General features: G+C 43.4%; 1 long non-coding RNA gene across 1 annotated transcript in view; it reads right to left on the bottom strand.

The window, feature by feature from the left end:
- Window positions 1-3,691: 3,691 nt before the first annotated feature.
- The window catches only part of LOC118664560, a 52,140-nt gene continuing 33,364 nt past the window's right edge, over window positions 3,692-22,467 (bottom strand). Inside the window, exons 2-3 of the long non-coding RNA XR_004970362.1 lie at window positions 8,642-8,700; window positions 3,692-4,716 (exon numbers count right to left, since the gene is read on the bottom strand). This is a non-coding gene — a long non-coding RNA (uncharacterized LOC118664560). The remainder of the gene's footprint in view (window positions 4,717-8,641; window positions 8,701-22,467) is intronic.

Raw genomic sequence — 22,467 nt, 5'->3', positions numbered from 1 at the left:
TGCTCCTGGAATGCTTATAGATCAACATACCCCTGAACTTTTGTTTGTCTGTTTGTTTGTTTTTCATTTATTTTTTAAAAAAAATATTTGTATTGATTTCAGAGAGGAAAGGAGAGGGAGAACGAGATAGAAACATCAATGATGAGAGAGAATCATTGATCAGCTACCCTCAGCATGCCCCCCTACTGGGGATCGAGCCTGCAATTGCCCGCAACCAGGGCAAGTGCCCTTGATAGGAAATGAACCTGGGACCCTTCAGTCCACAGGCTGATGCTCTATTCACTGAGCCAAACCGACTAGGGCTTCGCTGGACTACTGCTGAAACCGGAGTCAGCCCTGTTAGTCCTGGGCTGCTGACCAGCATCCCTTCCTCACTTCAATTATAGCTTCTCCTTCCTGCTTGGGTCCTTGCCTGCTTGGAGACTGCTGCTGCTAAGCCCCAATCCTGACATCTATTTTCCCTGTTAGGTCAGGGTGCTAAGGCTCTAACTTAGAAGCTCGATCTGGGCTCAGATTAAGGAGAGCTTTTCAATAGCTGTGGAATGTAAGTAAAGAATTTATGGATGAAGGCAAGGAGGGAACCAACAACCAGGCCTAGGAAGTATTAATCCAAAGGAGCCTGGCAGAAAGGAGCCAGCCGCAGGAGGAAGGCTGTAATTGGAGCTTACATTGAGAGAAAGTAGGAGCCGAAAGGAGAGAAAGGATGGAGGTGAAAGCAGTAATGACTTCCCAAGGACTTGAATGTGGAGACAGAACTTCTTATAGGGCCTGTGAGTATAGGGAGAATGGGTAAGGTCACTAAACTGGTTCAGACACCCAGCTCTGTCCAGGGCAGGCCCTCAGGCACTATCAGGATTGTTGGTTACTCTGACCACAACCCAGCACAATCCCAGCCTCCTTCCTCACTCCACCCTCACTCATTCATTTACTTAATTAACTAACAAATATTTGAGCCTCCACTAGAATATAAACTCCATGCAGGCAGAAACACTATCTTTTCCCTAATTTTAAGGCCTAAAGCCCAGAATAATTTCTGGTACATAGTAAGCACTAGCTATATATTAGTTGAATGCATGAATCATTGATGAATGTTTGAAAATGTGTTGAGTTCTAAAGTATCTTCTGAATTGTGACAATAACCTTAGAGTACCAAACACATGTTGCCTGCTGATATTCACCAACAATAAAGCTAGAAACTTGAGTAGGCTAGCAGCTATCAGATATTTTCTACATTAAGATCATTTAATTTTTTTCTAAGACAAAAAATAGCATGCGGACTTGAAAAAAGTAAAAATATACTTTAATTAGTCAGGTGTTAGAATATCTGAAATGAAATGATTTATTTTTCCTTTCTTTCTTAAATTTCAAAACTAATTTGTGGCCAACATTATCCATAACCCTAAGCATTTGCCACTGGTTTCAAAAGAATTTACAACAAAGAATGCCTGACAATTGCCAAAATTATACGGCCAACATTGCAGGTAAAAAATGACGGAGTTGGACCACAGAATTTCCTGGACTTGAGTGGAGTCCCAAAAGGAAAATATTCATGCAAAGCTTTGATATTTTACTTTGGAGTGCTCCTTAGACACTAGATCAAATAGCACTCAAACGTTTTCAAGGTGCACAGAAAGTCCACATGTGCCCCAAATCATCTGTGCCTTGACTACAGGATGCTGTGGTCAGTCCGGCTGAAGCTCCATCAGCCCCCTTCACGTTCAGAGTAAACAAATAACTATGCTGGCCCTTGCAGAGAAACCCTGGCAAACCTGAGGGGGCTGTAACTTTGAATTAAAGGAAACCACAAGCCAGAAAACTCCCGACCATAAACATGTTTACATTTTATCTGACTGGGGGATGCAAAAGGAGTTTGAGTGACTTATAGAGCTGTTGCCCATGGTGTGGTTAATGCAACCTAGAGTGTGTGGGGGAAGCGGACGGGGGAAATGTGATCAGAGGATCCAGCCACAGGCAGCTAGAGGCTCAGAAGGTCCAAGACAAACTTGGGCTTGGATGGTGCAGTATTATACCATCTGTTGGGTATTCGAGGCGAGGGAAGGACCCCTAAACAAGTAACAGGTGTCACTCAAAGTGACTAGGGTCTAGAGAAGATCGCCTCAAGTCTGCTTTATGATCACCAAGAGTGTCAATCTGAATATGGGGAATGATTCACAGAATCCTGCTAAAGATTTCTCACTAAAAGTCTTACTGAGCGTCTTAGGGTAGAATGGATTGCACTGAGTAACAAACAGCAAAAACATTACAAGTGTCTGTGAATTGGCAATGACACATTTCAATTCCTAACTCTGGCTTAATTCTTCCAGTGTAATGAACTAATTTATTTATTTTTTATTTTTCTAAAATGTAAAGTAGTTGAGGCAGTAGCAAATATTCCCCTACCCTTTGCTGGGTAATTAACTGGGCATAAATGAGCCAATAGGAAGCCAGCTCCTTGCTTACTAGAGAAGCATGCCCTGCTAAGAGGGGCAAGGCGGGGAGGACCACAGCCCAGGGCTCCTGTGGTCTATGTGCAGACGACTCCCCCAGCTCCATCCCACTCCTTCTGCTCTCCCAGCACCTTGGCAGAGACTGGCTTTGGGACAAGTCACATCATGAGCTCCACTCGCTACTACACCCATCCCCAGGGAAGGGATGCCTGGACCATTAGGTACACTGTCCCAGGGTAACAGGTCAGAGAATGCAGTTTGTAAAGCTAGAGCCACTTTCTTCTTTGTTCATGATGCCTATTACATGGCTTATTTGCTTTTTAAAGTGCTTGATGCTGAGTGTGAAATGCCAAAGGACCATGGGAGTGAATTGTCGAGGAAAGGGAATATTCCTCTGGCTGGTTCCTAGGAGCTAATTTGCAATATGGAGCACTGCTTTGTGTTCCCAGATAATTAGACTCTCCATAGCTAGTCTGGGGTATGGATCTGGGGAATGGGTGTGGGAGGGTGGAGTTGGGGGGCGGTGTGAGCTGGGTGCATGATTTCCAGCATATCATCTGGGATTTGGAGCAGGGCTCAAAGTCTGACACTAAAATGTTAGGCAAGGAAACTGGGCAACACAGGAAGATTAAGCAAAAGGTGCCTGGGATATCCTAGAAAGCAGGAAGACTTAGAGCCACAGATGAGAACTAGAATCCAGGCTATCATTTCCCATTCGTGTAACCTTTGACAAGTGTCATAACTTCTCTAAGGCTCTGTTTCCTCATGTAGGAAGTGAGGATAGTAATAATCTCATACGGATATTGTGAGAATTAAGCACATACACTGAGTGGCCAGATTATTATGACCACCTGACGTTTGTAGGCAAATTAGCTATAAATTTGTGCTGAAGTTGCTAGAGGGCCAGATCATGATAAACGTCTGAATAGCACAACATACCTAAGTATCATTGCTGATCAAGTTCATCCTATCATGTTGATGGTGTATCCCAATGGAGATGGCTTCTTCCAACATGACAATGCGCCATGCCACGGTGCTTGTATTGTGCAGGAGTGGTTTCAAGAACATGAGGGAGACTTTACCTTGCTTAGGTGGCCCTCACAATCACCAGATCTCAATCCAATTGAGCATTTGTGGGACGAAGTTAAAAGAGCCATCAGGCAGCTGTTTCCACAACCATCAGATCTCACAGAACTGGACAGTGCTATTCATCAGGCATGGTGTCAGATTCCTCGCATCACCTTTCAACATCTCGTGGAGTCAATGCCAAGAAGAATCGCCGCAGTATAGAAGGCAAAAGGTGGCCCAACGAAATACTGATGGAGTGGTCATAATAATCTGGCCTCTCAGTGTATATAAAGCACATAAGCTCAATATAAACACTACTAGACTGTAAGTTCCTTCAAAGCAAAGAATGGACCTTAGAAACACAGCAATGGCCACATAGAAAATTGTTTAACAAATAAAAAAACAACAATACAACCAACCTATTCCAGACCTATCCCCAGGTGAGGATGAGGTTGCTAGTCTATACATTCTCATTCCTACTCCTCAAAGTGAAGTTCATGAGCTATTCACATCACTTGGAAACACAGATATCTGATCCCACCTCAGACCTAATGAATCAGAATATCCATGTTGGCCTGATCCCCAGTGGGTTTGTTTGCCCATTGAACTGGGAGACGCACTGCTCACTCAAGGTTGCCTGGAGGATGGCATCTCATGGCTCCAGCTGGGAGGGGCTGAGGAAGGCAGGAGCTGGCAGGCAGGGTCCAAACTGATTCCTTAAACTGTGACCACTGTGTGCCAAGGCTTGGGCAAATGGCCAGGACGCAGAACCTCATCGGGCCAGACAGGGGCAGTCTGCAGATGGCGAGGGTGTGTGAGCAAAGGCTGAGCTTCAGAGCCCCAGCCTGCACTCCAAGGCAATGCCCAGGGGTCCAGGAGGCCAGAAGTCAAGCCCAGGGAACCAAGGTGAGAGAGAAGCTATAACAGGTTATGCTGGTCTAGAGGGCCAGAGTCTAGGGAACTAGGAGGCTGGGAGAAATAGAAAGCAGACGATTCTACCAGTACTTATGGGGCTGCTTATGGGTAAGACAGAGAGTGAGTGCTTATTTTAGAAGTTGCTCCTTGCCCTGGTCTCACCCCCTTCAGCAGGTAGGTGGGTGTGTCTTTAGAGCTGTGTCTGTGGTCAGAGGGGAGCTCAGCATCATGATGTGCTTGCTCCTTCTGAAGGCAGGTGTGAGGCTTGCTGGAAGGTTCCTCTGTCCTGTTGACACAAAGAGACAACTGTCAAAGGTAGAGAAATGAAAATTTCAGGGACTATTTTTTTAAAAATATATTTTATTTATTTTTTACAGAGATGAAGGAAGAGAGATAGAGAGTTAGAAACATCAATGAGAGGAAAACACTGATCAGCTGCCTCCTGCACACCCCCCAGTGGGGATATACCCGCAACCAAGGTACATGCCCCTGACCGGAATCGAACCCGGGACCCCTCAGTCCACAGGCCAACGCTCCATCCACTGAGCCAAACTGGTCAGGGCTTCAGGGACTATTTTTGAAAGTTCTTTGAACAAAGGGACAGATGTCCCAGGATCCTTTGCTCCCACCATAACACTATGTGTGTTCAGAGACCAATGGGCTGCTTCCCGGGAGACAATGAGCTGATCCCCCAGTAACCCAGACAGCACTGTCTCAGGGGAGCAGCACAGAATCCTACTATCTGAGGATGTCAGAAAAGGAGGGGACCTGGTGCCTTCCATCTTTTTTTTTATCCATGGAGCCCTGTCTTCCAACCCTATCTTACTCAGATCCCCAACATTTGCCATGGATATTAGAAAGCTATTCTTATTGAAGCAGAAGTTGGAGCCCTGAGGCATTCTCTTCCACCCCTACTCCCCAACACCTCCTGAGTCCCCTTGGAGGAACCCCCTGGTTCCATGGACCAGTTTGAGAGGCACTGCTGGGCACCAGTCCTATCATTATACAAATGAGGGACAGGAGCCCATACAGAAAGGTCTCCCATGACCTGGCATTGGCTCACCTTACTACCCACGTGACTCCCTGTACTTTGGTCATGTGGACTTTTTTCTTGCCATGCCTCGGAACATGCCATGCCCTCCCTCTCTGCTGGGCCTTTCTATGTGCTATTCTTTCTACCTGAAATGCTCCCTGCTCCCTTCCATACCTCCCCACCCCACTCCTGCCTGTCTGACTCCTGCGTAACCTGTGGATCTCAGCAGAGGCCTGTCTGTTCTATTCACCATCCCAGCAGTGTCTGGTCAATGGTAAGTGCTGTGTCTCTCTTTTCTGAATGAGTGAATGATCACCTTACAGGAGCCTCACTCCAGAATTGCCTACCAGCTCTGAGTTTAGGAATGGGGACAGCCTTTCCACCCAGATATGGGGTGGTCCTGGGCAAAACCTTGTCCAATCTATGTCAATTCCTTCCCAGAGAGTTCTGATTGGTACACAACAGTGTTAGGTTGAAGATCCAGGTAATGGGAAACATGTGTTTAGGAAATTGGAAGTGAGCAAAATGTGTTTAGAAAATGTTGGTAGGTTCAGGTGACAGCTGCCTTCAAAGGGGCCACGGACAGTTATTGGGAGATATCTGTTTCCTATGAGGACAATTTCCAGATATCACCCTGACCTCTGCCACCATGAGAGTCTTAAATCTGACTGTCTTCTAACACCAGGAACCATATTTGACCTTCCTGGTAGATAATCTTCCCAAAGTTCCACAAGGAATTATTCACAACTTCCCTAATGCCAAAATATGGCCATAAAAATAGTGTTTGGTGTTTTTCAGGCTTCTCTGTAGTGGATGAATGAATGTCTCCAAGAACACCCATCTGACAGAGGGGAAAAAAGCTAAGAAAATATGAATTAATGTTGCACTAAAATTTTCCTGAGCATGTGCAGCTACAAATACTAAATCAACATATTCCAACATTGTTTCTCCCCATTAGTATGTGGGCAGCAAGTTGTTAGGAAGAACTAATGATCTCTTTAGAAAGTGTCACCCCAAACATTACTTGTACAAGCTTTGTAGAATGACTCAACAGGTTAACTCAAGTCTCTGCTTAAGCATCCTTTTATTTAAAGTCACCCTTTCCTGGAAAACAGGTTTTTAATTAAAAAGGAAAATCATATTTGCATCCCTCGAAGATAAAGGAGATAAATATGGACTATTTAATTATGTGCATTCTCGGTCTGTTTCTGCTTATCTTTGGCACCAGTTACAAAGCAAACCTTCCTGAAAGGATAATTCCTCCCACAATAATCCTTTCCAATTACACAGGCCTTAGCAATTTATAAAGTTTGTTCACATATATGATTTCATTTCATCCCCTCCACAGCCCTGTGAGACAGGTATAACAAGAGTTCGAGTTAACTTCATTTTGTAAATGAGATGCTGAGGCCATGGCTACATGACTTGCTCACGGTCATGCTGCTAGCTGGGACTCAGCCAGACCTTGAATCCAAGGTTTGTGATCCCACGTCTGTGTCAGAGTTATCGCCATCAGGTAAACTATGGTTAGGCCGGCCTGATGTCTTAGATCATATTGCAGAGGCACCTGGAAGGTTTTCCAGTGCAGTGGTTGTCAAACTACGCCTCTTCGAACCCTAAGGCTCCATCATGGTGCTTAGGAAGCCATGACGGGGAAGGTGAGAAGACAGGTACTGGGCTCCTATCCCAACCAAGGAGCTCTGTTTCTATGTCTCATCTACTGGTGTTTCAAGTAAAAAATTTTTTGAAGAAAGTAGTCCACTGTTTCAAAAAAAAAAAAAAAGGTTTGAAACTCTAGTAAACTAGTTCGAACTTCTTATTTTACAGATTGGAAAAGACCCATAAAGATCCTATTAATTTGTCCAAGTTCACATCCAAGTAAAAGCAGAACCCCGACAGGTCTCTCCACGCCCAGTTAAGCCTCTCATTACCGTGTTGTGTCTATATCCACATTCCCAAACGTTAGTGTGTAGCAAGGTCACCTGGAGGGCTTGTCACGGACCTCTAGGTCCTGCCTCACAAGGCTCTGAGTCAATAGGGCTGGAGTGGGTCTGAGAAGCTTCCATGTGAGGCTGAGGCTGCTGAACCACTTGTCCATAGGACACAAAACAACCGATAAGTCTACTGAACTGACCAACTCATTGTACACTTTATCAATTTTATTTCATTCTGGGAAAATGGCTAAAGGAAATTCCTCCTTCAGAACTTCTAAACACATTGCCTAGGCACCTCGCACTGATATCCTATCACACCCAAGACCCTAAACCCTCGTGTAGGAGGTGACAGTGATGCCCCAGCCCATGTCTCCTCATCCAACCGAGTTTATCTGCACCTGCAGTGGGCAGTTTCCACACACGCAGCCAGCTCATGATTCTTTGGTGTTTCTGTCTGAGGACATTTTTTTTAACTAACAAGAGCTTGCTCAGCCCACAAGTGTTGTGTGTGTGTGTATAACTAATGCCCCCACTTTCCAGGGCATCCTTTAAACAACGAGGACATGAATCTGTGGATAGATATGCCAGCATCCCTATCCCTCAGTGGGATGTTTGAAACTTCCTCAAATGACTCCCCAGAGGGGCCCTCATGAGACTGTGCCCCGCTTTCCAAGAGCAGTAACTCACTCATTAATGCCCCCTGTATTGGCATTTCTCCCTTTCTATCCACTCCCTCTCCTTCCTCATTTGTTTTTTCCTGGGATCACTTCCTAAGTAAACTATCTGCATCCCAAGTTCTCATCTCAGGGTCTGCTTTTGGGGGAACACAGACTAAGACACTGTCTCAAAGTTCTTCCCAAGGTCACAGGAGCTTCACCTTCCAGCTCTGTTCACCTGTCAGTTCCAAGCCCTGGGGTTGCATTCACAGGCCTTTGGGCTGTACTCGACGGGCGTTGATAAACAAATAGTACAATTGATAGTTGCTGTGTTAACAGTAGCAGAAATACGGGCTGTTGAATCATCTGCAAATTCTCATGACTCATAAATTGTATACTTAGCAGTCGCTTTTTTCGAAGGAGGCCCAAGCCCCTCAGTCAGATCTGTGAAGAATGCCAGCTTTTTAAAAGCCTGGCATTATGTGTATTTTTCAGGGCATCACTATGAAAAGCACCTGTCGGTTCTGAGATGGAGATAAATTTCCTTTTGTCCTGGTAAAGCAAGATTAACCTTCAGCAAATATTTACATTTGAGGAGTGGAGTTTCAGCAGTGGTGGCATCAGCATTTGTCAAGCTGCAGTGTAAACTGCAATGAAAAAAAAAAAAGAAAAAATACGTGAGAAACAATTAAATTCTTCTCACATTGAAGCTAAGTAATAGAGACAGATCCTATAAAAAAATAATTAAATCGATCAAACTTTATCCTAAATAATATAGCTATTTCATGTGTTTCATCCCACTCATTGTTTGTGTATTAATTTTTGCCTTAATATAAAAAACAGTTTTATTGAAGGATAATTAATATATAATAAGTTGCACACATTTAAAGTACACAACTTAATAAATTTTGACATATGTATGCAACCATGAAACCATAGTGCTGACTTATTTTTAAAAGCAATACTATTGAGTTTTCAGTCTATATTATTTCAATATCCAATTTCAGGAGTGATCCATTAATTATCATATTTATGCTATGATCCCTTATTGGCTAAAAGCTCTTTACATTACTCCCTATTCAAAATGGCTAAATGAGTATGCTCAAAATAATTGGTTGGCCCAGTTCTTCAAGAACTTATGAGGCATGTCTGGCAAATAATAATAAAAGTTACCACTTTGAGTATCTATCATAGCCACGGTCTAATTTGCAGTTCTTTATATCATTTGTAATGTTCACAACAATCTTATGAGGTACATATTGTTACTCCTATATCACAAGTGAGCAACTAAGACTTCGAGATATCAAATGACGTGAAGACATTTACATAGCTAGAACATGACAGAGCTGGTAACTAGATTATTCCATATGGTAATATTTTCCAAACTGCTAATTTATTCATGTTTTATTTATTCAACGAATATACACCAGGTCCAGGTTAAATGTTAGAGATACAGCAGTGAAGGCGGCTGACATGGTTCCAACATCATTAGGTTTACAGCCATCACTAAGTGTGCAATCACACAAATAATTGATTTCAATTGTTATGAATGCTTTCAGGAGAAGTACAAGGTATTGGAACAGCATGCATTTGGGGCCTGATCTAGTTTCAGGGCAGGCAGCTAGAGGAGGCATCCATGAGGAAGTAATGGTTAAACTGAGACCTGACAAATAAGTGGGTCTATAGTTTTAAGTAGGAGAAGTGACATGATCAGATTTGCAAAACTGATTATGGGAAAGTCACTGACATAAGAGGGAACATGGCGGGGGTGTGGGGGGTGGGTGGGTGGGGGGGGCGCGGGAGGCGGTGGAGTGTTCCTCAAGAATTGCAAACTAAGAACTCCGTCCTCAAGCAGGTTTGGAACCAGTATCCACATGCTTACGTAGCACAAGAAAACTTCACACCTAAATATGATTCAAAGTGGTTCTAAGTTGGTTAATGGTCTCAGGCATTTAGTAAATGCAAACTTCCTGGAGAGAAACCGTTAAACCGAGTTTCAAAAAGTTCTCACATACGAGGTTTCAATAACCATGAACTCACAATCAGAAAACCAGGAAACAAGCTAACATGAGAAAGCAGTAGCCAAAACAGCAAAATACAGAATCAGAACCAAAAAGACTGCAGATATTAGAATTATCAGCTTCAAAATATAAAATAAGTTTGCTATGTTTAAAGAAATAAGAATATCAAAAGTATGATTAAGGGACAAGATATTTAAAAATTCATCAGATAGATTTGAAAAAGAACCAGGTAGAATTACTAAAAATGATACATGTAGATAAATAGATTTCTCTTAAATATGTTGCACACATTTTCTTACAGGTATGTTGCTCCTGTTTAACCTGATCTGTGGTAGTTCTTGTCACTCCTACATTTTTTGCTCTTTCAAGGTCAAATCTGCCCATCAACTTTTGATGGCAAACACACAATACAATATACAAATGATGTATTATAGAAATGTACACTTGAAACCTATATAATTTTATTAACCAATGTTACCCCAATAGATTTGATTTTTTAAAATCTGTCCATCATTTGCCTTTATGGCTTTTGCAGTTTGTGTCTTGCTTAGGAAGGCTTTTCCCATTCTGAGGTTATTTTAAGAGCCCTCATTTTTAATGTTTATTAATTCACTTAAATCTGGATTTTGAGCCACTTGGCCTGGAGGTCAAACCCTCCCTGGAATTAGCTACAACAATCAAGATTTAACTATAAGACTGTGAACAAAGACCACTAGGGGGTGCACCAAGGAAGCATAACAAAATGCGGAGACAAAGAAACAAGACAAAATTGTCAATGGAAGATATAGAGTTCAGAACCACACTTTTAAGGTCTCTCAAGAACTGTTTAGAAGCCGTCGATAAACTTAATGAGATCTACAAGAAAACTAATAAGACCCTCGATCTTATATTGGGGAACCAACTAGAAATTAAGCATACACGGACTGAAATAACGAATATTATACAGACTCCCGACAGCAGACCAGAGGAGCGCAAGAATCAAGTCAATGATTTGAAATGCGAGGAAGCAAAAAACACCCAACCGGAAAAGCAAAATGAAAAAAGAATCCAAAAATGCGAGGATAGTGTAAGGAGCCTCTGGGACAGCTTCAAGCGTACCAACATCAGAATTATAGGGGTGCCAGAAGATGAGAGAGAGCAAGATATTGAAAACCTATTTGAAGAAATAATGACAGAAAACTTCCCCCACCTGGTGAAAGAAATGGACTTACAGATCCAAGAAGCGCGGAGAACCCCAAACAAAAGGAATCCAAAGAGGACCACACCAAGACACATCATAATTAAAATGCCAAGAGCAAAAGATAAAGAGAGAATCTTAAAACAGCAAGAGAAAGAAACTCAGTTACCTACAAGGGAATACCCATACGACTGTCAGCTGATTTCTCAACAGAAACTTTGCAGGCCAGAAGGGAGTGGCAAGAAATATTCAAAGTGATGAATACCAAGAACCTACAACCAAGATTACTTTATCCAGCAAAGCTATCATTCAGAATTGAAGGTCAGATAAAGAGCTTCACAGATAAGGAAAAGCTAAAGGAGTTCATCACCACCAAACCAGGATTATATGAAATGCTGAAAGGTATCCTTTAAGAAGGGGAAGAGGAAGAAAAAGGTAAAGATACAAATTATGAACAACAAATATGCATCTATCAACAAGTGAATCTAAGAATCAAGTGAATAAATAATCTGATGAACAGAATGAACTGTTGATTATAATAGAATCAGGGACATAGAAAGGGAATGGACTGACTATTCCTGGGGGGGAAAGGGGTGTGGGAGATGCGGGAAGAGACTGGACAAAAATCGTGCACCTATGGATGAGGACAGTGGGTGGGGAGTGAGGGCGGAGGGTGGGGCGGGAACTGGGAGGAGGGGAGTTATGGGGGGAAAAAAAAGAGGAACAAATGTAATAATCTGAACAATAAAGATTTAATTAAAAAAAAAAAAAAAAAAAAAAAATCTGGATTTTATATTAAGACTAGAGGCCCAGTGCATGAAATTCATGCACAGGAGTGGGGGGGGGGGCGTCCCTCAGCCCGGCCTGCACCCTCTCTAATACAGGACCCCTTGGGGGATGTCTGACTGCCAGTTTAGGCCCGATCCTGCAGGGCATCCCTCTCGCAATCCAGAACCACTGGCTCCTAACCACTCACCTGCCTGTCGGCCTGATCCCCCTAACTGCTCTCCCCTGCCAGCCTGATCCCCCTAACTGCCTCTGCCTTGGCCCTGCCACCATGTTTTGTCTGGAAGGATGTCCGGTCTAATTAGCATATTACCCTTTTATTAGTATAGATAGGAGTCTAAAGTTATTTTTAATAGATTGTATCTGGAAATTCCAACACTGTTTACTAAATAAACCTTTCTTTCTCAATAATTCAAAATATCCGTTTTCACAGGAACTAATTTCTTGTTATAGTAGATGAGAATGTAATTGTCTTACAACTTATGGCCTCACTTACTCCCTCCTCTCTCTTTCCAATTTTTAATTAAATCATTAGTCTCTATATAAAGAAAAAGCATGCAAATATGCACTGTTGAGGCAGGTAGTTACTATGACTATTATTCCTTTCTTGAACAACTTTTTTTTATTTTTCCAGGAGTTAATAATTACCTTGTTATTTTTAGTTGCACAGTTCCCTATGAATCTATTCAAATGCTTGATTGAACTTGTCAAGCACCTATTATGATTTTTTTCTAAATGCCAAAGTTTATCAGTTAATCTTTCTGCTCCATGTTTCCCTGGCAATCTGCCTCTGAGAGCTCTAGTTCTCCTGCTCCGGTAGGGGCTCATTACCCTCCAGGCCTACTGCACAGCATCACACTGGCATTTTCTTTACTACTTTCTTGCGCTGGATCCCGCAAATGGCAGTCTGTAGAGAGTTTTTCTTTCACCTCCTGCCTGGGAGGCAGGTACCTGATGGCTATTTGGAAGTATGATTTTCTGGGAGTAGATCTAGTGACTCACCATGGGACGTGTCTCACAGACCCAACGTTTCTGTCTGCCATGTTGGTCCAGGCCTCTTTCCTCCTCTCTTGTCTCCCAGCCTCCAGTCTCCAGTCTCTCCCCATTCCATTCCTGCCTAAAACAATCACGGTTCCATTCATCCTTCTGAAGTCTTGCTTTTGGCACGCTAGGAAGCCTTCCGCCACTTCCAGGCCCTCAGGATAAAGTCTGAGCTCCATATCGCCACCTCCACCCCCGGGTGCTCCACCTGTTTGTGCTCATGCTGATGGGCAGCTGGGCGCCATCTCAAGAGAGTCATGGGCCTGAGCCCGGTGGTGCTTGTGCAGGGTGGGCTGTGTGTGTCTTTTCTGCCCAGACCTTAGCACCATGTGTGGAGTGGCCTGGGTCTAGAAAAAAATAGTGTTAGGACTGCATTTGTTGCAAAGGGATAAAAATGTACATCCTAAGCTTTATATAGAAAGCCTAGCAACTCGGCCCTTAATTGGTTTGTGAAGGAATATCAGTGATTGCCCTGGCTGGAGTGGCTCAGTTGATTGAGTGTCATCCCATGGACTGAAAGGTCACTGGTTCTATTCCCAATTAGGGCACATGCCCAGGTTGTGGGTTCAACCCCTGATGGGGGGGTGTGCATGCGTGACAATCAATATTTCTCTTCACATCAATATTTCTCTCTCATTCACTCTCTCTCCTCTTCTCTCTCTAAAAATCAATAAAAACCCATTCTCAAAAAAGATTTATGTGAGCCTGGGGATTCAGCTATCACAATAACTTAGAGGTTTAATGCTGCATGTGTTATTTGACAAGTGCACAGCATAACATGCTTACTGAAAAGGGTGGTCATTTATCCATTTATCCAAACAGTCACTAAATATCTGTTGAGCATCTATAACTCGTCAGGCTCAGTGCAAGGCTCTGGTGGTACTGTCTACACCTCACAGAGCTAACAGATTAGCAGAGTGAGTCATTACCAGGGCAGAGAGAGCTATAAATGGGAGATGACGTGCATTCTGGTGGACATGACTGCCCTGCCCATGTCCTCTCAGCACTCAGCAGCGAAGCCGAATGCTCTTCATGCAAGACACTCTCCAGCCGAGTGAGGACTCCCCTGGTCCACAGAGGGCAGGAGCACGCTCAGCCCCTGCAGAGTGCAGGCCACAGTGGCCAGGAAATCACAGCCCTAAGGAGTCATCCTCAACCAATGGCAAATGAGAATGGAGAACTCACTACCCAGCTTCCTCACCCTCGAGGTGGGACAACTCTGATGGTGTTCCATGCTGACGTAGCCTGGGCAGCCATAACAAAATGCCACAGACTGGGTGGCTTAAACAATAGAAATGTGTTTTCTCGGTTCGGAAGGCTGGGCGGCTGAGATCTGGGTGCCAGCATGTTGGTTTCTGGTGAAGTCTCTTGTCCTGGTTTGTGGGCAACTGCCATGTCACTGTGTGCTCACATCGCCTCTTCCTTGTGTGTGTTCTCAGAAAGAGAGAGGGAGAGCCCATGTGAGCTCTCTGGAGTCTTTTCTTACAGACACAGTAATCCCATTGTATAAAGCCCTGCCCTAAGATCTTATTATAGACCAGCGGTTCTCAACCTGTGGGTCGCGACCCCTTTGGTGGTCAAACGACCCTTTCACAGGAGTCGCCTAAGACCATCCTGCATATCAGCTATTTACATTACGATTCATAACAGTAGCAACATGACAGTTATGAAGTAGCAATGAAAATAATTTTATGGTTGGATCACAATATGAGGAACTGTATTTAAAGGGCCAGAAGGTTGAGAATCACTGTATATAGACTCTCCTTAATTTTCTTTTTATCTTTACCCAAGGGTATGTTTTTCATTGATTCTAGAGAGAAAGAGAGAGAGAGAGAGAAACTCTGATGTGAGAGAAACATCGATCAGTTGCCTCTGAACACACCCCGCCCGGGACTGAACCCACAACGAGGTATGTGCCCTGACGAGGAATCAAACCTGACGTGCACTGGACAACACTCCAACCAACTGAGCTACACTGGCCAGGACAGGCCCTCCTTAATTTTTTTTTTTTAATATATTTTATTGATTTTTTACAGAGAGGAAGGGAGAGAGATAGAGAGTTAGAAACATCAATGACAGAGAAACATCGATCAGCTGCCTCCTGCACATCTCCAGCTGGGGATATGCCCGCAACCCAGGAACATGCCCTTGACCGGAATCGAACCTGGGACCTTTCAGTCCGCAGGCCGACGCTCTATCCACTGAGCCAAACTGGTTTTGGCTTTTTTTTTTTTTTTTCTTCCCACCCACCCACCCACCCTCCCCCACCTTCCCTCTGAGATTTCAGGGATTGTTCCATGCTTCTATGTCTCTGGGTCTATTTTGTTCATCAGTTTATTTTGTTCATTAGATTCATCATATGAGTGAGATCATGTGACACTTGTCTTTCTCTGACTGGCTTATTTCACTTAGCATGATACTCTCCAGGTCCCTCTATGTTGTCTCAAAGGATAAGAGATCCTTCTTAACTGCTGCATAGTATTCCATGATGTAAATCTACCATAGCTTTTTTATCCACTCATCTGCTGCTGGTTGCTTGGGTTCTTTCTAGATCTTAGCTATTGTACATTGCGCTGCTATGAACATAGGGGTGCACACATTCTTTCTGATTGGTGTTTTGGGTTTCTTAGGATATATTTCTAGAAGTGGGATCACTGGGTCAAATGGCAGTTCCATAGTTAATTTTTTGAGGGAGCTCCATACTGATTTCCGTGATTCTTTTTTGTAATTGGATCTCTGAATGGCCTCTGTGTGCAAACCCAGACATCCAGACACTGCAATTTATAAACTAAAAAAGCAAGAATTTTAAATCAAAGGAGGGGAAGAAAGAGTTTTCATATGGGTTAGAAAAGATTCTCACCTGACAGCTACTACCACATCTGAGAGACCCTCCTTAATTTTTAATTACCTCCTTCTAGGCCCTATCTCCAAATAAAGTCACATTGGGGATTAAGGCTTCTACACATGAACTTTGGGGAGACACAATTCAGTCTGTAGCATATACTGCCGCCCAGAGTTCCCCAGTGACCCATCTCCCAGTCACCCGTCATTGACGTACACTCAATTGGCTTCTTATCTTCCCTCCTCACTCCCCCATCTTCCTACCAGAGCTTCCCGAGACTACTTCCCAAATAAGCTGCTTGCTCTCAAATCCCAACCTCAGGGTGTGCTTCTGGGGAACCCAACCAATGACTGCAGCGCATAACGGGGGGATCTGACCTAGACCTGACGGGCCTGAGTTTTAGACTGCCTTACCAGCTGGGTCATGAAGTCTTTCCTAAGGGCTCTGTGGGAAGCCGTTTAAGGTCTTAAGCAAAGAAACGAATCTCTGGCAGAATCTGGAGAAAGAATCAGAGGAGCTAAAAAGCAGATGCAGGGCAACTAGTTAGGAAGTTACGTCTCCAGTAAAATGGGGAGAAAATTGTGACCAGTAACAGGGGGGAGGTAGTGAAGGTGGAGCCTGACGTGTATCTAGTCTATAGCAGCTGCTCAACAAATATTTTTGGATGAAAATTAATGGATGGGTTCAGTCTGCCCAAGCTCTAGGACTAGGTAGACTGATAAGCAGCTTCAGGAAAACTCTGGTCATCTTTCTCCAAATTTCATGTTCTCCAAGAAAACAAGCATCAACAAAGTGAGGTCCTTATCCCCCATGTCTGTCAGTCTCATCAGACTCCACAATGAGCAGGTCCCAAAGTCAGTGCATTCACTGGGGGAATCTATTTCAGGGCCTGAGGACTATTCTCTCTGAAGCGCCCCGTTCCCGCATTTGTGCAGCTCTGTCTCCACGTCCCCCTGCTGGTGACCCCAGTGTGTCAGGCCCTAACTGAAGTCTCTCAGTTTCTGCCTCTGTGGATTTGCTTTTTCCGGACACATCGTTTAAATGGAGTCATGTTAAGCGGTGTTTTGTGACCGTTTTCTTAGCTCATGGGCTGTATAAAAGGTAAAATCCTTAGTATTTCCTCAACACCATGTGAAGTATAGGGAATAACCCCAAACCTCATTAGTTCTTTTTATTTAAAAATATAGCACACTACCTTGAATTTGCTAATATTGATATATATTCCTGAGAATATTCCAATTACTTTCCCTTCTGCAAATAAATACTTTTTTGCATATCTGCATTAAACTTATACATACATTTGGGGGGGCGGGGAGAAATGGACATTTTTCAGTGTTATATATTTTCTATTCAGGTATATAGTATTTCCTTTCCAACCCAGTCTGTTAAATGAAAAGTTCTGAGAACTAAAAAAAAAAAAATAGTTTTTGAACATATAATATTAGTATTGTAGTTAAACTCTCTTCTTTTTGTGATATTTTTAAATGGCACATTTTTCTATAGTCTGTTCTAAGTCATTGTTTCTGATTGACAGGAGAGCTATTGAACTGTGTATAACAATTTTGGAAAACAGTATGGAAGGTTCTTCAAAAATTTAAAAATAGAACCACCATATGATCCAGCGATCCCATTGTCCAAAAGAATTCAGATCAGAGATATCTGCACGCCCATGTTCATAGCAGCATTATTCACAATAACCAAAATATGGAAACAACTTACCTGTCTGTTGGTGGATGAATAAAGAAAACATGGTATGTTCATACTTTGTAATGTATTTAGCCTTAAAAAAAAAAAAGCGGGGGGAGGGGGGAGGGAAATCCTGCCCTTTGCAACAACATGGATGAATCTGGAGGACAGTTTGTTAAATGAAATAAGCCAGTCACAGAAGGACAAATACTGCATGATTCCACTTATAGGAGGCATCTAATATAGTCAAACTCAGAAGCAGAGAGTAGAATGGTGGTTCCAGGGGCTCATGGGAATGGGAGGGGCTGTGCAACAGACAGAAAGCTTCAGTTATGCCAGATGCCTGAATCTTAGAGCTCTGCTGTTAAAATAGTGCCTATAGTTAGCTACATTGCAATGCACACTTAAAACGTTGTTAAGAGGGTAGATCTCATGTCATATTCTTACCACAGTAAAAATAAATAAATTTTAAAAAAGCAACTGGAAAGCAATTATACAAATACAGTTCTTAAAAGATGGAAGTTAGGATTTATATTGCCTCATTCTCCAAATGTGAGGTAATGTTACTCCATATGTTCTAATTCCTTTAATATGTTTGTTGGAAACAGAGTTTCATAGACTAACTACTTCCTGGTGTGGGAGTATCTTATCTGAATCATAGAAGGCTCCAGAGATGGGGCAAGCTGATAACTTGAGCCAGGGAGATGAGGTCATTCTTTCTGCCAGTTATTGCAATCTTGCAAAAGGCCGAGCCTGGGACATGTTTCTTGGACCAGAAACTAGACCGAAGTGGGAGGCCCTTAGGCAGAAGAAAGATTGGAGCGGTGGTCAGTGGAGTTCATCCTGAGACCTGTCCCCATCTTGACCTCTCCTCTCCCGCCCTCCTCCACACTCTACCAGGGCTGGAGAACCTTTTTTCTGCCAAGGGCCATTTCGGTATTTATAACATCATTCTCTGGCCATACAAAATTGTCTGGCCATTAAAAGTTAGCCTGCTATATTTGGTCACATGTTTAATGAACTCATCCCTAATGCCTCGGCATGGCCAGACCAGATGATTTCCCGGGCCTTGTACCGCCCAGGAGCCAGATGTTCACCACACCAAGAGTCTAGCCAGAGTGAACTTTTGTCATCATAAAAGAGCATGGTTCAGAGGGGCCATCATGACCTGTCCCTGCTTGCTCCTCCAGCCTTCTGTCTCACTCTTATCCTCTCTGAAACTCTACTGTCTAACCGTTATTAAATTTCTTTTAGGTGCATAAGAAAGTCACCATATTTTGTGTTTATATTTAGGCCTTGCACTTATCCATCCCTCTATCCCAGCCCTCCAAACTGTCTAATTCCTGTTCATTGTCAAGTCTCAAAGGAGACCTCACTTCCTCTAGGAATTTTTCTCTGATCCTCAAGGCTGGGTTAGGTTTTTCCTTAGCACTCTGCCCTTAAGCAGAAGAAAGGTTGGAGCAGTGGTCGGTGGAGTTCATCCTGAAACCTGTCCCCATCTTGACCTCTCCTTTCCCACCCTCCTCCACACTCTATTCCAGGGGTTATCCAACCATGTTGCAATTGCCCATTAACTCATCTGCTCCTCCCTACCCCTAGCCTGAAAGTGCCTTCAAGCAGAAGTAGAATCTGTCTAATATCTGACCTCATGAGATACCCCAGTTCACTGTCCCTCAGACTGTTGGAGGGCCGGACTATAGTTTAAAAAAAAAAAAACTATGAACAAATTCCTATGCACACTGCACATATCTTATTTGAAGTAAAAAAACAAAATGGGAACAAATACAATATTTGTATTTGCATGTGGCCCACAGGCTGTAGTTTGAGGACCCCTGTTCTTGATCTATAGAAACTGTGAGATAATAAGTGATGACTATTGTCCTGCATCACTAAATTTTGGGTAATTTGTTATATAGTAACTAGAGGCCTGGTGCACGAAATTCATGCAGGGGGGTGGGGGGGCATGTCCCTCAGCCCAGCCTGCACCCTCTCCAATCTTGGATCCCTCTCAGAATCCGGGACTGCTGGCTCCCAACCACTCGCCTGCCTGCTTGCCTGATTGCCCCTAACCTCTTCTGCCTGCCAGCCTGATCACCCCCTAGCCACTCCCCTGCCAGCCTGATCGATGCCTAAATGCTCCCCTGCTGGCCTGATTGCCCCCAACTGCACTCCCCTGCTGGCCCGGTCGCCCCTAACTGCCCTCCCTTGTCAGCCTGGTTGCCCCTAACTGCCCTCCCCTGCAGGCCTGGTTCCCCTCAACTGCCCTCCCCTGCCAGCAATCTTGTGGCAACCATCTTGTGTCCACATGGGGGTGGCCATCTTGTGTGTTGGAGTGATGGTCAATTTGCATATTGCCTCTTTATTATATAGGATAGATAACTAAGACACTGTCAAAACTTAGTGGCTTAAAGCAACCATGTCTCAGATTTTTTAGGTTCATCATAGGCGATCTCTTGCTCCCTGTGGCACTGAGATGAACTCAGCAACATTCAGCTGATGGAAGGACTGGTTGGGAGGATCCAGCATGGCTTCACTCACACATCTGGCACTGAGTGGGCTAGAAGGCAGCTCAGCTGGAGCAGCTGACCCATAGAGCCTACACTTGGCCTCTTTACTCGAGAGGTTTTATACTTCTATAGCTTTTATGTTTGGATCTATGACTTACTTTGAGTTAATTTTTTGTATGATGTATGGTCAGGTCCAGGTTCATCGTTCTTCCAAGCAGATAGAAGACATGCCATAGTTACAGTAGCATTTGTTGAAAATACTATCCTTTCTTCATGTAATCACCTTGGCACTTTTGTCTGAAGCAATGAACTACATGTACCTATATCTGTCTATTTCTGGATTTTTTTTTTTGGCATGTTCTAGTGATTTGTATGGATATCCCATGTGGTCATATTTTAAAACTGCCAAAAGCATGTAGCAATTCACTGTAGCTGAATTGTTCTCACGACATCACACACTGAAATCCTCAGGCACAACCCATGTCACTTGGCTCAGGCTCCTGGGATAGGACTCTGCCTTACCATCCTGGACTCTTCTCCCTCAGAGAGGACAAAGAACTCATAAAAGCTATTTCAAAAAGTGCTTGAGCAGAGGAGATAGGTGGGGGGAAGAAACGTAATCTCTTTTTGCCAGAGTTCTGGTCATTCACGTTAAACTTGGTTTGAAGAGCCGGAGAGAAGGATGGGTGGCAGGGCTATGCCCTGGCCGAAAGGACAATACTGCGACACATACAGTGGGGAAAAACCCCACTTTCTAATATTGCAACATGCCAATGGATGGTGGGCCCAACAATGTCCTAAATGAGGTTGTTACCATGCCTGCTTAAAGGCAGCATAAACTTTTCCTCTTAAGAGAATATTTTACTTCATGACTTTTCTTTTGCAAAACACTGATTTAATTGTTTCAAATTTGTCAGGAAAAGAGTTTTGGGGTAAGAAGTTACAGCAGGGCTTTCCTATTTCTCAAAAGTAACTTTGCTGTCAGTAAAAAAATTCATTTACTAGAAATCTGAAACTTGTTTGCGAAGTCAATAGGTTAATCACCAGCTCCGGTCTCTAAAATTATTGTGAGATTTACTATGAACACAGTAGTTGATTGCCTCGGGGTCTCTTTGCAGAGGTAGTAGTGCTCCTCAATGAAAACAGATACAAAATTTTAAAGTATAAAATATTTATCAACCGTGCGTACCAAACAGGTTCTTTGTGTTTTTGCCCGAACCAGACAACACATGTGGCTTTTTCTACCACAGAAACTCTCCTAACTCCATTTCTACATTATCCAACATGGTAAGGCTAACAGAAAATCGAGGTCAAATGAGGAAACTTGGCAAATGGTCTTCCTCTGGCTTCACTGTTTGACCACCAACTGGCAAGCACCATAAGAAAAACTGCACAGGAGATAGATGATAGGGTAAAAGGACATTTTTGACTATAGGCCCAGGCTCTTGTAAAAGAAGCAGGCCCAGGATTTATAGGAAATATTTGGGAATGAATTCAAAGTGCTGAAGAATCACAAAACTGTTTTTTCCATTTTACAACAATAACAAAATCTCCACGCTTTAAGAAATGGGGGTGATAGCTTTTTTTCTCCTCCTGCATCTACTGAATAATTTTACCCCATAATCCCACCTGTTGTTGCTATTCTCCGAAAGATAACTAAAACAAAACTTCCCCGGATACGCAGATCATTGCAAATTATTGGCACTTAACAAATATGTAACACTGGTAGAGTAAAGGGAGGTTCCAATGAGGTGGGACGTAAATCACCTCAAACTGGTTCATTTTTTGGATGACTTTTCACCGATGAGAAAAACTTCCTTAATGTAATGCTAATTAACATTGTATGAACTGCTTCCGTTTCCTTCCTTTAAGAAGTTCTTAATTTGTGACTAATATAGCACAGCATCAATCGTAAAACATTTGTTAACCTATTTTTAAAAATCAAATTCAAGAATGCCAACCAGGTGACTCTGAAGAGAGTGGAGGCCCCGGGGAGCCCCTCCCTTCGGTCTTCCCAGGACAAAAGGATGGGGAACTCTCAGGGGTGTGGCTGGTGGAAGCAGGTGCTCCCAGGCGGAGAAAGAATTCAGAAGCAAGGGGGGACTTGCCAGGTTTGAAGTGTGTGGAATTTCCCCCTCTCGAATTAAGAGGAAGCTGCACAAAGTGGAAAGGGGAACGACGGAACCTATACTACTGGCTTTCTTGGGGTTTAGGAGGAAAAAAGTAAAGCAAGAGGCAAGTGGGCAGTCAAGGACTTTGAGAGCTGGAAGTCTCCGTGCAAACATTTAGCCCAGGGGTTGGCAATTCTACTTGGAGCCGAACGCACAAGAACTCTTAACGCAAAACAAAAGCAG

Source organism: Myotis myotis, unplaced genomic scaffold (genome assembly GCF_014108235.1).
Source record: "Myotis myotis isolate mMyoMyo1 unplaced genomic scaffold, mMyoMyo1.p scaffold_m19_p_10, whole genome shotgun sequence".
NCBI classification, from domain to species: domain Eukaryota; kingdom Metazoa; phylum Chordata; class Mammalia; order Chiroptera; family Vespertilionidae; genus Myotis; species Myotis myotis.
Note: the sequence above shows the minus strand (reverse complement) of the source record. Positions and strands in the feature narration are given on the sequence as shown.